A 14,450-nucleotide genomic window follows, 5' to 3' on the forward strand; every position below is an offset into this window, starting at 1 on the left:
TCTTGTGTGTACTGTGTGTACGTACCGTTTCCTGTGTGTACTGTGTGTACGTTCCGTTTTCTGTGTGTACTGTGTGTACATTCCGTTTTCTTGTGTTTACTGTGTGTACATTCCGTTTTCTTGTGTTTACTGTGTGTACATTCCGTTTTCCTGTGTGTACTGTGTGTTCATTCCGTTTTCCTGTGTGTACTGTGTGTATATTCCGTTTTCCTGTGTGTAAATTACGTTTTCCTGTGTGTACTGGGTGTACATTTCGTTTTTCTGTGTGTACTGTGTTCATGGACTATATGACTGACATTGTTCATGGCCCGGTCTTGCGGTCCGTGCCTTTTCGTTGAAGGTGCTTCCAAATGTGCTGTCTTTTCGAAAGCGGTGCTTCCAAATGAGCTGCCTTTTTGTTGGCGGTGCTGACTTTTCGTGGTCGGTGCTTCCAAAATGTGGTGCCTTTTCGTTGTCGGTGCTTCCAAATGTTCTGTCTTTTCGTTGTCGCTGCTGTCTTTTCGTTGTCGGTGCTTCCAAATGTGCTGTATTTTCGTTGGCTGTGCTGCCTTTTCGTTGTCGTTGCTTCCAAATGTGCTGCCTTTTCGTTGGCGGAGCTGCCTTTTCGTTGGTGGTGCTGTCTTTTCGTTGATGGTGCTTCCTTTTTGTTGATTGCGCGTAGTACAAAATGTAGTGATTGAATATTTACTAGTTTATCACCTCTTGGTGTTACTAAAATATTTTTCAAGGTTACTTGCTCCTTTCGAATGTATAAAAATGTCACGATGGATTAATTGAATATAATTAGCTAACGACGAAGGTCATGTGGTCCTGAAATGACTAGCCTATACGTCTGATAATGACATGACTCGGTCTCATGGACTGAAGACAATTGTTCTTTATGTGCGGTTTTGTACATGAACGGCTTATAGGTTATTCAGATTATTCAAAAATTAGACTTTCATGATAGGCTTATCGTCACTGTATTAATTCTTTGGTTAGGTATATTGACTTATGATTAATAAACTCCGCGAAAGGTAACGGAAAAAAGAATTTAAAATTTATTTAATAATTAGTTACAACTGTCACTGGTCAAGAATCGAACCGTGGACATGGATCCATCGATTCAATTTGTAAATTAATAATTGATTTTTTTGGAGACTATTGGAATTTTTCCCGCATTTCTAACTAAATAATTACATGATTTCAACATGGCGGTCAAATTTAAAGATGGTGGGCACCTCAGCAATAATAAATTATTACTGCACTGTAGCATGTTAGAATAGAATTTGCATGATGGTAAGACAAGTACACACAATATGGTGACCTCCAGCAGACGAAAACATGATGGTGGCAATGACCACTAGCATGTACTGAACATAAAATGACGGATCCGTGATGGACATCAAGGTCAAAGTCAAAGATCAATGTCGAGGTCAAATTTCAAGGTTAAGGTTAAATTTCAAGGTCAAGGTCAAATTTCAAGGTCAAGGTCAAATTTCAAGGTTAAGGTCAAAGGTCAAGGTCAAGGTCAAAGGTGTGGTGACGTCATACCAGCTGATGGTAAATACCTTGTTATTGGTGGAGGTAGGTCAGTCTGAAGGTGGCTTCTGTGGAGGAAGGATCTGTTGATTTTATATTTTTTGCCCTCGCCGGTTTCGAATCAAGGACGGGAATCGATATAAACAGAATTCTATTAAGTTAATTTTTTGATGAATTTTGAACTTTTTTTTCATTAAAATCGGATAATAAATAAAGATTTTCAAGATGGCGTCTAAATTTAAAGATGGCGACCATAACGATAATTGTAACATTAATAGGACCCAATATGGCGGTCTTAACGAAAAGTGTAAGAATGATATGGTACTCAACCAAGATGGCGGGTGTAACGAAATATGCAACATTTATATAATCCAAGATGTCGACCGTAACAATAACTGCAACAGTGGTTTTTAAGATTTTTATTTAATTCGATTATTTAATTTTTTTAATGATTTTTAAAAATTTTCCCGAATTTCTAACATAAAAAATTGCGGATTTTCAAGATGGCGACCGTAACGAAAATTGCAACGGTGACGTCACGATTCGAAGTTGGTGGAAATTACTAGAAATACAAAATGGCAAATGGATTAGCATGGATTAACATATGGATTAGCATAGATTGGCATATGGATTAGCATAGATTGGCATACAGGTTAGCATAGATTGGTATACGAATAAGCATAGATTGGCATACGGATTGTCATAGATTGACATGGATTAGCATAGATTGGCATGGATTAGGTTAGGTTAGCATAGATTAGCATATGGATTAGGTTAGGTTAGGTTAGCATAGATTAGCATATGGATTAGCATAGATTGGCATGGATTAGGTTAGGTTAGCATAGATTAGCATATGGATTAGGTTAGGTTAGGTTAGGTTAGCATAGATTAGCATATGGATTAGGTTAGGTTAGGTTAGGTTTGGGTAGGGTAGGTTAGGTTAGGTTAGGTTAGGTTTAGTTTAGTTTAGTTTAGGTTAGGTTAGGTTAGGTTAGGTTAGCATAGATTAGCATATGGATTAGGTTAGTTTAGTTTAGTTTAGTTTAGTTTAGTTTAGGTTAGGTTAGGGTAGGTTAGGTTAGGTTAGGTTAGGTTAGGTTAGGTTAGGTTAGGTTAGGTTAGGTTAGGTTAGGTTAGGTTAGGTTAGGTTAGGTTAGGTTAGGTTAGGTTTAGTTTAGTTTAGTTTAGTTTAGGTAAGGTTAGCATAGATTAGCATATGGATTAGGTTAAGGTTAGTTTAGTTTAGGTTAGCATAGATTAGCATATGGATTAGGTTAAGGTTAGTTTAGTTTAGGTTAGGTTAGGTTTTCATAGATTAGCATATGGATTAGGTTAGGTTAGGTTAGGTTAGCATAGATTAGCATATGGATTAGGTTAGGTGTGGTTAGTTTAGTTTAGTTTAGTTTAGTTTAGGTTAGGTTAGCATAGATTAGCATATGGATTAGGTTAGGTGAGGGTAGGTTAGGTTAGGTTAGGTTAGGTTAGGCGTGCGAAGGAAGTACCTACGGGCTCCGACCAACAGCGCTTCTCTGCTGTGAAGTATTAGGAGATCAGAACTTGAGAGGAGGTAGTAATAAAAACTTGCCGGTGCCGTTGCGCGTCGTGGAAGTAGAGCGCGCCAAAACACACGGTTGCCTGGCCGTATGTATCCGGCGTTCATAACACGTGTAGAAGTAGGCTTATATTCGTTACCTCCTGGCTGTTTATTACCGCCTAATACTTTTCATAGCGAGACGTCCTGGCGAGCTGGTCTGTCCGTCCTCCTCCGTTCGTTCGTTACGTAACGGGACATTTTTTCGTGCGTAGATGGCTGATTAACGTAACGGGACACTTTTTCATGTGTGTATGGTCGAAGGAAGTGACGTAATCCAACATGGCTGATGAAGCGAAGCCTTAAGGTGTCTGGATCGGATCCCCGGATCCCCCACCACCCACCGGTGCGCCAGGATGAACCAAATACATCTACTACCTACGCTTGTAGGCTATGTCGAAAGAGCATTTTTTTAAATACTACACAATATACTGTTCAGTGTCAGTCTGCTGAACAACGATAATGATTCTAATGCTTCATATAAAACAACTAAAACCTCTAGACTATGTCTTGTTCAATCACCCCCCATAACTCATCATGCATCATAAGTTATAATTATAAATCATAAACTATAAGTTATGAAAACAAAGCAGTTTGTCAACTATTGTTAAACTTTAATTTATATCTTGCGGGATGCTAAAAATCGGCGCAGATATAGAGTTATGGAGTTGAAGATAGCTAAATAAAGAGAGGCAGATAGAGCATCAGAGAACCTAGCATCTAATCTTGGGAGGGGCGATTTTTTGCAGTTAATTTGATTTTAACGCATTTAGGACACAGTTAAAAAGTATTTTCTATGTCCTCCGTTATTATAAACTATATTGGTTAAGCTTGGAAAGGGGAGGGGGTGTTCCTTTATCACCGCCCCTCCATAGGACCGCCACAGAGATAAGACAGCGGCAGATTAGACACACAGTTATATACATATGGGGATAAGAGAGAGATGTAGATAGATGGATATAGATACATATCGGTGGATATGATATATATATATGGATATAAATGAATATAGACACATAGTGAGCGATGTATGTATTGTTAATATTGTAGAAATACAGGTCCGAAACTAAGAGCCCAATTAATTCGATCGCAGTCTTATTATGTAATCATTACATTGTTAGATAAATTATAACCGTTTAGATGTCTGTCCACTCATTAATTGCACTTTCGTAAGTCTACTATTTACTCTCTTCCAATGGAGCGCGTCTTGACTCTTTCTCCATTACTGCTCGGTTCTTACTGCGAATTTCTGCCCCAACACACTGACTCGCACTACTCACTCGTCCGTCGCAGTCCCAGATTCTTCGGTCCCCGAACATCCGGTCGCACGCTTATCGCTCGCCGAGGGGTCACTCGCCCTCTTCACTTCATTGCCCTCGCAGACCGGCCTCACCGCTTATATATCTCTCAGTCCCGCTCTGAAAATGTCTCGGACTCTTCGAAGTTTCGCGTCATCGGGGTCGACTTGATACCCGAAACTCCCAAGAACAATGGGGTCCTAGTTACGCCACTTCACGCAGGCGGGGCTCTGGAAACGTGCCGAACCTACGGGGGAGGTAGAGAGGCGCCGCGCTAATCGGATTAGCGAGCAGCAGGCTGGCGTGTCGGCTGTCTGGTCAGCCTCGTCGCTAGCCGTGGCGTAACAGCGCATGTGTATGTATGTGTGTATATATATATATATATATATATATATATATATATATATATGTATGTTTAGCTTTACCTGCATCTCAATAAACATTAATAAAAAAATTATACTTTTTTCTCGTAATGTTTATTCTGATTCTGTAGCGGCCGTATACAGACGTTTATAACGTGGTCAGTTAGATGGTCCAATATTTTTGGTCCCTATGGTTAAAAAAACCTCTTGACACATTAACTTTTTTCTCGTAAATATCAAAACTTTTCTTCAAATTTTTCATTTTATTTTATATATGTGGACATATGCATATAGTGTATTTTGGAAGATGAAAGGAGTTAGTGGAAGCATATAAGTTACTTGACTGTTGGTTTTTTTTATGTTATGTTTTACTCGAACTCTTGCGAATTTGTAGTCGTGGTGCGGCGGCGGCGGCGAATTGCAGCGGCAGTGAGGACCATAAAGACGGGCGCTAACTGCCGACGTCAGAGTCGCGTCTCCTGGAGGAATGGCGCGGGAAGTTGCCGCGAGTGGGCTGTAAAGATCGTACACGTGAAGGCCCTCGGAGCCTCTGCTGGTTCTCGTTCCTCCCGCGAGAGTTCTCTCCAGGCAGCGGTGCAGCCGTCTGGGGGCCCGTGAAATCTCGCGCCACTCTTGTCAAGTTTACGGTTAGTGTTGATATTTCTTTAGAAGCGCATTTAAATATTTTCTTATCTAAATTACTAATTTTATGTTTTTGTAACAAAACATGCGCATTGTTTTACCGCTAGTAAACTAATCCAGGAGGTGTTTTTTTAAAACAGCTGAATGTGACAGTTACAGTGGCACCTCCACTAGAATAGTTCTATATGATAATTTAGTCTATGTCACAGATGGCGGCAAGCCCAGTTCTTGCTCTTTGGTGAAATAATGTTTCCGCGCGCTGGAAGTGCAAACCTAGCATACATAAAGTTTTTTTTAAATGTGTAAACCATACGGCATTTAGTTGGAGTAATTTTATGAATGGAACGGAATTCTATTGGAACGCAAATGTGTAAACACGGTGCTGCCATCAGTGTAAGTCTCAAATCTAGAAAATATGAACCCGTGTGATTTATCAGTATATACTGCTTTCGTGAACATCGCAGAATTTAGGCCGCGCATTGGTATTAAAAATAAAACTTTATAATAGCACAACTAACCTTTAATACTTTTTTATAATTTTTAGTCATTAAAGGAAATAAAGGCAATTAAAAAAATACTTCAGAATCCTGTCATTACAACCCTAAGTTAACATTGAAATGTAGCGCAGCTTTCGACATACCGTAGATACACAGTTGTTAGCCTACATTTATATTTTTCCTAAACGTCTCCTCCACAGCAAGATCATCAGAGATGGTGACACACAACACAGGCCAGGAAAGTAAGGAGAGACAAGGTCATGGCCTAATCGCTCCAGCATTTGCCCGGAGTGAGGTCTGGATACCGAAGAAACCCGAACCTGATCCGTGAATCTTCATTTAGTGTAGGTGAGACAACAAACCGAAGTTCCTCTACTCACTCTGTGCACTGTTTCACTGTAGTTCAAGATGCACCATACACTTTCGTAGAATCGCCTGGATCCAACGGACGAGGTGTGTGTTCTGTGGGATGGATTATACACGGCCCTGAGTGTGCCCTGGTATGTAGTGTTATTTATGATAAGTGAATGTACCGCTTGCATTTGCGTGGGGAGGGGGAAAGGATACTCCCCACCAGTTAGATCGGCTAACCGGCGTGATGTAGTGTCGTGTTGTCTGAGCAGGCTTGTTAGTGTGCCGAAATGCAAGTGTACGACAGTTTGTCAAAATGCGTTAAATGTACTCAATTCAAAATAAAAAAGAAGAAAGAGGTTTTAAAATTAATAGTTTTGGTGTACGGTTATGTAATCATTAAAGCCCTGAAATTTTCTGTTTTTGTGTACTGCTGTGACTGAATTAAAACACGCATAAACGAATGCGTGCGCCAACTGTTTAAAGAAAGTAAAATCTCATACAGCGGCACATCTGTTGTCGGAAACAAACGACGCAATAGAATCACTTTCCCGCTGAAATTGTATGCACAATTTTGTAATAATGTTTCACGGCGAAATGTCATAAGGTAAAATGTCTGTAGTTATTTTTATTTTGACCAGTTGAATTTAAGAAATCCAACTGTAAAATGTGGTTGGTTCTGAGGGACAGTTTGGTTGAACCCAATCCTCACCACGAGCAATTAACCTCGAAGTAAAAACTAAAAGTACAAGCGTTATATATCGCTCATAACCCGTGTATGTACTAATAACTTGGTCGTTATCATTTATTTTACGTCACTAATATTTTTTTTATCGCTTTGGGTCGTTAAACTTGATGTGCGTGCTCATAATTTTTTTATGAGCAGAGTGAATCACCTTTTGTGTCATATCTCTCTCGCATCGCTTTATGTATCTAGGATATCTGCCTGCAGACCGAAGGTTAGAATGCATCAGATGATTCCTGCAGTTATAACGTTGAAATATCTGTGAATATAGGTTCGCAATAAAATTAGGGTGTTACTTATAACCGATTAAAATTATTAGTTGAATATTTACAATTTATTTTTGATATGAATAATAAAAAAACACAAGACAATGCTAACTTACACTTCCATGTGGTACAGTTTAGTACAAGAATGGAAGCAATAAGTGCAGTGTGAAACAGGGTGAAATTATGTATGAATCCGGGAGAGGGGAGGGGGGGAGATAACTTTTATCATTCTCATTTTACAGTTACGATTTTGCAAGCGGACCCCTCAGAGAGGTTTTTTTTTTCAGAGGTGTCCCTCCCCCCTCCTGTGATCTATGCCCATGGTGTAAAATACATATGGGAAGGAGCTAAACAGCGTTGATAAGGCCTGAGATAGCTGGCCTCTGAAGGTGTGGGAGAAGTGGCCCAAATGGCAAAACATGGGACCCCGCATTAGAGTGAAACCGAATTGGTATCTCGGTACAGCCAACTGTCTCGGTTATCTATGAGAATTCTGGGATTGGTTCCTTATCATAGCCCATGGCCGCTTAGTTCTTCAATTTCCCTGGAAATTGTATGTGGTTTTGTCCTTTTCTTTGATCTCGCTGTGTGTGAAACATGAAGTCCCGGCCCCACCACCCAAAAACATGAATTAGTGCGGGAAAGGGGAAGGGTAACCGGACGTGTTCTGCAGGGACATTTGTGGGTATGGCTGCGTGCGTGACTTTTTAGACGTAGCGGACCCTGAACCACTAGAAAATCGACGTGGCCTGCTTTTTCGACCCACAGAGTAGTGGGTTATATTGGCCAAATTTTCCCCAACTGTCACTTGCAAAGCAACACACGATGATAGTCACACAAAGGTTTTTTTTTTTACAGACAATGTTGACATATCACTGTCAGAAAGGTACTTTAGAGAACTGTCAAATTTAAGACAAGGTACATGACAGACTTTATCAGTTGCTGTGTAACCTACCTGGGCGCGCTATGTACGCTACGTTTAATGAAAATGCATAGTTTAAAGATCTCCAGAAACTTGTAACACTATTAGACGTTTATAAGTTAAAAAAAAGGGACATATTTGACAACAAAAGTGTGTGTATGTAGTTATTTTGCGCTTCGAAGGAATCCATTCTGCGCATTCAGATTGATGTTAACACTTTTCAGTTACAAATATGTCAATTTCTAGGTTATCAGTATCTTGTTTGTCACTATTTGTTAGGCACACACGTTTATATGACAGCAGAAAGCGTTTCAAAGTTTTTTTTTTTCGACCTGCATGTAGGTTGGCGCAACCTGCAGCTCATAAATTTCGTGCAGCCCAAGGACTTGTGTTTGGGAGGTTGTCGGAAGCGGAGATCAAATATTTGTGTAAATTTCCCGAGAGTCTGAAATCCGGCAGCGAAGCTCAAAGTCCCATGAAAAAGTCCCATGAAATACCTCCGGGCAGTGTGGGCAGACTGGAAGCGGAGCTAGCTCGCGGGGAGTAAACACGGAGACGTGCACTGGGGGCCTTTCCCAGCCTTGCAGGGTTGCCAACTCAAACAGCGCGCGGCCTTGACTGCCGGAATGACTGCCACCTCGCGACAACAGACGCCTCCAGCCTTTCGTATCTCTGGCCCTGTGATGACATTGAGGGCTGTATTCCAAGACGTTCGGGTAAGATAGCGAATAAGCACTGCCTTGTTGGGACACAATCGTAACTTAACTCGCGGGCTATTCCAGAACGTGTCCAAACTGAATCCCAGTAAGGAAACAAATCGGCAACAGTTTTAGTTAACGGAACCCTGCGCGATGCTAGAAACGGATTTCAATGCAATCTAGCGGACGTTTCGCAACCATCGATACAATCGTTACGGGAAAAATACTAAAGGTAGCAGCACCATCGCATAAAAATAGAACAGCGTTTCTAATTTTCTAAAGTACTTTTTAAGTTACGATTATTTCTTGTTATGGCCATTAAAGTATACAGAATGTATTCCTTGATAGTTTCGCTATCATCAAGTTTCATTTGACCCCACCAATACGTTTGGTCTTTCCCCCAATATTCACGAAATTGATTACATAGGGGTTAATGGCGCCAGACGCGGATCCGCTACCTGGACGAAATAAAGAAATGAGCACTGCGCTGCACGGAGGTTCCTTCTATAATAATTTGTGAAATGCAGGAATGTTTGTGCCTGGTGTGATCTTTAATTTCGAAACTAAAACTGAAGGTAGTAAGTGATTCAGTTTTGGTTTGTGCATAAAAACTTTTTTTTTAAGGAAATATCGAATGTGTTTAGTATAACGTAGGACCGGATGGAAGAAGTTTTATTAACTGTGGAATATAAAGCGACACGACCTTTCTGTGCTGTGTTGCAAAGGAAAGTGCCCTGTGAAAGGCGAAGACGCTCTCTGTGAAAGAGCGAAGGTCGGCCTCGCTGCCCTGGACTACGACCACTCTTACAACCGCCGTGTGCTCGGAGCCTTTGACGTACCTTTGCCGCAGTCGGAGAAGGGCCCTGTGATCCGAGTGTGTGTGCGTGTGTTTGTGTGCGCCGGGAGAGAGGGCACAGTAAGGGCTCGTGCTATCGATCTGCGGGGCATGCCTCTCCCTGCAGCCCCCAGCAGGGTGCAGTCGGCGTTCATTAGGGCGAGCCCCACACCTCCTGCCAACCCGTCAGAGGCTTGAGGTGCCAGCGAGAGCGAGTAGGCATCCGCAGTCCCGTCACACAGTCGACTCCGTGTCTTGCTCCCGTTTAGTACTGGCAATGATGCTTTCAGACGCGGTTATTAGTTTTTACTCTCGTCAAATTCAGAATGATGTTTACCTGGGTGTATTTGTGTTAGTGAGGCGGGATGATAAGAGCGACGCTCGCTGGTGCTTCTAGCACGATGTCGCCTCTAAACGCAAGGCTCTGAACTGGTGCGCTGTCTGTCTTGTCGTGCACAGAACAACCATTAAATTTGAACGGTGACCGTAACATTGTATGGCAAAGAACTAAAGGTAAATGTGTAATGCAAAAATACAATTGAAAAACCAAAATTTAATACAAAACTACTCAATTGCATTCAGCATATTCTTAAATGATTTTTGTAAACAGACACCACTGATATCTCGAGCAATTTCAAGTCACGTAGTGTTTTTAAAAAAAATTTTATGGATCTGTGCGCACCGTTCGAGTATACCTCAATATCCTACCCCCGCCGCCCCGCCTATGGGTTTGGTCACAGCATTGAAACTGAGTTTCTCGTGAGTCTTTCATTTCAATGTTGTTCTATACGTTTCGCGCCAAAAGCACTTTGACCCTCGCCCGAGGCCCTAGCCTTGCCGCGCGAGCATGGCGTCTCAGGGAAGGCTGCCTCGAAGGGGCTGAGACGCGATAACCGCAAGCTGCGGTATGCGCGTGTTGCCCGTCAGCTGCGGGGGCGGGGAGGTAACGAGCGCCGATGTGTAGTCGTGCTTGGAATATGGCCGGGAGCTGAAGAATGCGGCGGATATCACAGCGCGCTACCTCACGAGGCAGCTCTCCCGGGAATGTGCGAGGCACGGAGCACGGTGCGTGCCTCCCTTTGAGCTGTCCCACCTCCCCGGGCAGCTGCCAGGGCGACCTGTATGCGTCTGTATGCGTACCAACACCATTCAATAAATACTGGAAACAAAACCATCCTACCAATATTATCAGTCCAAAAGTTTGTGTGTGTGTGTGTGTCACGCTTTGGTTATTGGTTGGTGTCTTGCTGTGAGGGTTGTTGATTTGCAATAGTTTTTCGTGATAAGTTAATTTCAGGTTTTATTAAAGGTATACATATATAGTTTTAATTTAATACTTTGTTGAATGATTACCTTGTTGTTGGTGTTTTTAAATGTTGATTCCTTTAGTTTCCTTTTAATCGTGTGTTCTTCCTGAATGAGTGGAGTAGCATTTTCCCATATATCTATGACAATTGTTCCAGGCATGTTCGGCAAGTCTTTACTTTGAGTTTTGCCTTCATTTGTTATTTTTGTGCTCTTTAATGTGCTTTGAAAAGACTTTGCTAGTTTCTCCGATGTGCATGCATCCACACTCGCAGGGAATTAGATAAACCCAGTTCCTGGTATTGAAACTTGTCTGTGGCTGGTTTTACTTTGGTGATCGTGCTTTTTATAGCAGAATTTTGTTTGAAAAGGGTTTTTAGTCTGTGTTATTTTCCTAATCGCCTTAATTTTTCTGAGAGGTTTCGGGCATACTGAATAAACAATGTACCAATTGGTTTCCCGGCTGTTCCTTGTGTAAAGATGTGTGTGTATTCACTTTCGTGTTCCTTCTTTTGGTTTCTCTATGGCATACAGTTAAAACCTGCATTGGCTTAGGTACAAGAATATATTTTCAATCATGCTTCCCCATTGCAACATTGCAAGATTCATTCAAAGAACACATTTATTTTCTTTTAGCTGTTAGTTTATAGGGTAGTAGCAGAAGTATCCGGCGTTGCTCAGGCAAAACACATCATAATATAAGGAACATCACTACTGAGTTTCAAGTCTGTAGGGCATACACTTGAAAAACTGGAAATTTTGAATTTACAGTCCCATTGATCGCGCAATCTCGACGCATCTAGGCTTCGTGTCAGCAAAACCGGGATGTCAATCTACAGCTTCATTTTGTGGGGAGGCAGGTAATCCTAGGCAAGACTTGATGGACGCACCAAACGATAACGGTTACAAGTTGAAGTTCTAAACTAAACTGTTATTAGAGACTTTAGTTCGCTAATAGCCGCGAGCTTCACTAAGCGGCTAGATTTCGCCAAGGAGAAGGATAGGAAGTTGCCACACCTTATCATATGACCTGTGGCGGACATAGAGGAATGACACAAACTCACAGTGTGTCTATGATCTACCTCCTATGATTTTCTGTTATAAAACTGAACTTACCTCTTTTTCACTTCCTTAGAGATGGAATTTCATAATTATATGTATTCTGTGTCACTCTCCAGCTCATAAAATAAATATCTATATGCAAAAAAATCATGTCGGTCCGTTGCTCCGTTGCTGCGTGAAAGGAGGACAAACACACTTTCGCATGCATAATATTATTACGGTAACCTCTTTTTATTCCCTCCCATTTGTTTTGTGGGCGATAGTCGTGAGTCGCCGAAAGGCGCGTGTCGCACGGAGTCAGCAGAGGCGTCGCATAGTCTGCCGGCGAGGTGTGAGGTGCGAGGCGCGTGGACGACCTTGAACCGCGCTAACGGCCGGCCGTCATGGCAGGCTGCCTGCCCGCTTGTCACGCGACCCGCGTGTCCAGTCGCTCGTCGCACTCCCGTTCGTGCGCTTGCGTTTCATCGAGCGAACGCAATTGGCAGTTGTGATGATATTTACAATGTAGTGGTACCAACCAGACGTACTCACTTGAGTTGATTCTGTTATGTGCGATGGATCCAGTAGTGCTTGGTTCCACGTTGACTAAGATAATAATTTAATTATGGTGAAAAACGTAAACGGAGGGAATGGCACGTGATCGGGGTTCTCGCGAGAGTTGAAGTATTTTAATGCTTGGATTTAACCTGATAGGATGGAAATTACATCCATATTATTAATATAATTCATCCGAAACCTTACAACCTGAGATACGCTCAGACCACGTTTGCAGTTATGACTACAGTAATTCTTAGAAAGTCTTTAGTTTTTTTTTTTAATTGTGGGTTTTTGAATGTTCTACATTGAACAACATTATTTTCTCCTTTTCCCATTTTTGTCTTGATGGTCTGCGTGTGCCTAGGTTTGTGGATGTTGCATACAGCTATATATTCGTCAGTTATATCCGTGTGTCAGTAACTTAAACATCGACATCAAAGTAGTTCATTTTGGACAAGTCCACACCAAACAACAAACAAGCGAACCTGTGACAACTGCCGACACGGCAACCTGCGTGCGCACGGTGGATCGTAACGTTTTCGTTAAACCGATTATAATTACGCTCTACTGCGAATAAAAAGTATTATTTGATCTTGATACTATGTAGTGTGTCAACGCGGCGTTCGGGCAGACGCGTGGATAAAATGTCACTGCAGTGAGCTTGGGTGATTTCTCTTCTCGAAGAGTTGCCTACTTGCCTGCAGACTTGCCTGTTTGAAGGCAGTATGAAGTATGTTAAATTAGTAGTTGCCCATTACATGACTTTCCCGGTAAAATGTCCTTGCAAAATGCTTGCTTGCTGCTGCATAATGCCACTTCGTGGTGGGCAGGCACCGTCGTCTTCATTCCGTGGTGCAGTGTAAATGTGAACGTTCGATTTACATCATTGAAATAAAGGTAACTAAAACTTTAGCCAACCAACTTTTTATGGTTGGTAAATTGTTGGACTTTACTGTGAATCAGAAAGATTACACTTGAAAATATGCGAAAATTAATTCCAAACCAGTGTACTTTACCAACTGAAATAGCCTAATGGAAAACACTGACGCAAGTTAAGTTATTTTAAACAGATTTTCAATAAGGTTTCAATTGTTTTGGAGCAGTTTCCACAATTTTGAGCGTGGAGACCAGACCCCACGAGAGCGCTTACGTCACCAGGGGCGATTGACGTTCGTTGGCCACCGCTGACGTCACGCCGTCGCGAGACTGCCTCGGGAAGGCGTGTGGTTGGTCGAGTCCAGGGAGCTATGCCCGTGCACGGTGGACGGCAGGTTAACCTTCCGGTCAGGAGGCTCAGGAGTGTTCCTGTGCGATCGAGGTGCGTCCTGACAGTGGCATGCATGTTGGATGTTGCGAGATAATGAACTGGCATGACGACAATTGTGTGTTGTTGGATCGGCGAGTAGATACAGCTAGTGAGGTTGCTTTTACAGCACCTGAATACTGCATAAAGATTGCGCATAGATAAAGGAGTAGCATTATTAAAAGAACACTGAAGTAATATAAGAAAATATTTCAGACACATTTTAGTGTATTGTGTTATCCCCCGTTAATTTTTTTATAGTTAACAAAAGTATAATATTGTATAAAATTGTAACTTTCCATTAATTTAGCTTTAATTTAAAAGTTTAAATTAGTAGAAATCAAACATGATCTTAAATATTTACTAAGAGCGTGTACTCAGTTTATTATTGCTCGAAGATACCATTTTGATTATAAATTCTACGAAAAAATGTGTCTTAGAGATACCGTTATAACATTTTGTAAGATATAAAAACTAGAATAAACATGTTGAGCCGTTATCATTGACATGTCGGT

At 41.6% G+C, this 14,450-nt stretch overlaps 1 protein-coding gene across 13 annotated transcripts in view; it reads left to right on the plus strand.

The window, feature by feature from the left end:
- LOC134530784 (phosphatase and actin regulator 1) overlaps positions 1-14,450 on the plus strand; it is a 519,177-nt gene that overhangs the window by 319,004 nt on the left and 185,723 nt on the right. The window lies entirely within an intron of this gene.

The sequence above is a fragment of the Bacillus rossius genome, chromosome 3, assembly GCF_032445375.1.
Source record: "Bacillus rossius redtenbacheri isolate Brsri chromosome 3, Brsri_v3, whole genome shotgun sequence".
NCBI lineage: Eukaryota > Metazoa > Arthropoda > Insecta > Phasmatodea > Bacillidae > Bacillus > Bacillus rossius.